Below are 2,340 nucleotides of genomic sequence, written 5' to 3' on the forward strand. Positions count from 1 at the left end.
AAATTTAATCAATAATCCCATTTAAATCTTTTTTTATTTTTTTAATTTGAAAAATCATTGACAAAATATATTTTATTTATAATTAAAATAAATTTATCAATAATCTTTTTAAATATAGGTATTTTTTTGGTATATTTGTTTGATTCGTTAAGTGTAAATACTTTTTTGATTCAAACAATGCTTAGAGGCTTAATTATTCAAAATATAAAAGTCCATTGGTTTTTCACGACTTTTTCCATTATTTTACCACATTAACCAGATGTATAGGTTATCAGTTTTTAGAAAGTCCAATGGATTATTTAACTTGTTTTGTAATGTTCAAGGACTTATTTGTTTTAAAAAATTGTTTAAATGCTTAATCATTCTAAAAGTCCATTGGAGTTTTTTTAGACTTTCTCATTTATAAAATATTATTTCTCTCTTCTGAATGTTTAATTCAAATATTCTCATTGTAGGAAATAGAAAAAATAAAAAAACCATTTTCATTCCTAAGTAATCATTTTTTGATAAACCTCCAGATTTATAGATTTTCATCATCCCTCTTATACTTTCTTCATTTTAGAGAATCTGTTGGATAAAAAATCTTCATTTTAGAGAAGCTGCTGGAGATGTTCGGAGTGAGTAGAAAAACACATCTTAAAACTATGGATGTTCATCGGTTGAAGTCCAATGTATCTAAGTGTTTTTTTATCTGATCTGATTCGATTATACAATTAATGTTGTATTTTGTCATCTAATCTAATCCAGTTAACATTGGAGATCCAATCCAATCCAATGGAAGATTTTGGATCGGTTCTATCCATTGGATATTGCTATTGACTATCTCTTGGATCAGATTGGATCCATTTATTATTTTGACACAGTTTTCAACTAATTAAGCAACTGTTTCAACCAATTATTCATATATTGTATTTAATTTAGTGAAAACAACTACATATAAATATCAACCAAAAAACAATACCGTAAAATGTAACAATTATATATTGTTATTAATTAGATGATAATTGGATTGGATCGGTTCGATTTTATTGGATTATGGACTATTATTCAATAACCGATCGATCCCATTTGGATATTGAAATTTTAGATCCGATCTAATCCAATTACAATCGGATACCCGATTATGATCGGTCGGTTCTAATTAGATCCGTTGGTTTAAATCAGATCGGATGAATTTCTGCACACTTTTAATTAAAACATTAATGATTATAAATTTATTTTTAAAAGATCTGCCAAATTAAAACATAAACATCTTTTAAGAGATTTGGAGTTTCGAATTACAACTTAAAGATTGTAAAAATTATATCGATATTTAGAGATCCCTTTATCAGACGTTTATTAGATAAGCATTCAACGAATGTCATTTGCCTTATTGGATGAGCATAGTATTAGAAGACTCTTAATGGGCCGTTTTATCAAATGCTTACTCAGGTAAGTGCATATCGTAAAATTTAACACTATGACTTACTTACTGGGTAAGGTTTTAGTCCACCAAAACGGTATCATATGCAACAATTTACCGGGTTAAGCACAAACTGTGGTAAGAATCGTCGCACTCACTTACCATGTAAGACTATCGGTCCTTATTTTCACTCTTACAGAATAAAATTATTGGTCCTTGTTATATTTATCCAATAAAGTAATATATTCCCTTGCCTATTTAGCTCTTATCAGATAAAAATCATCATTAAGTAAACAACCCAAAAAGTTGGAAAATAAAAATATGGATTGTGACTTTTTGTTAGAATTTTGATGAGTGAGTATCCAATGAAATAGTTGGTAAAAATCATGTTTTTTTATTAACTTGGATATCTAACCAGTTATGGAAGTTGACTAATCCCAAGACGACCACCCATTTCGTAGGTAGCTTGGAGTTACCGTATTTGGATCTTCATGGCCACAAGAGAATTTTTATTGGTTAAAAGCATAACAAATTTCATATTTATTACGTTTCTGAAAAAACTTGCAACAGAAGACTCGAACACAGAACCTCACATATGAAAAACAAGGAACTAACCAGTAGACCAATAATGATTTTATGCAAAACATCCATATCTTTGTTTCTTTTTGTCAAATGGTGCAACCACTGGAAAAAGAAAAATCCAAGCCCGCCTCTGATCGGTTTCACCATAATCAACGAAGAAAAATGAAAAATAGAACCTCGAAGGTCACCGGTTCGAGTCCTACAATATTACTGGGATTTTCCTAACAGTCCTCCAGAACCTCCGGTATTAATAGAGGTACATGCAATCTGGTTCGGTTCAGACACCCAGGGGTAAAAAAAGGAAACACAAAACTTTTATTCATCACCAAATACCCTTTAAATAAACAAGGAAATCT

This window comes from Cynara cardunculus (assembly GCF_001531365.2).
Source record: "Cynara cardunculus var. scolymus isolate 2C chromosome LG 2, CcrdV1, whole genome shotgun sequence".
Taxonomy (NCBI): domain Eukaryota; kingdom Viridiplantae; phylum Streptophyta; class Magnoliopsida; order Asterales; family Asteraceae; genus Cynara; species Cynara cardunculus.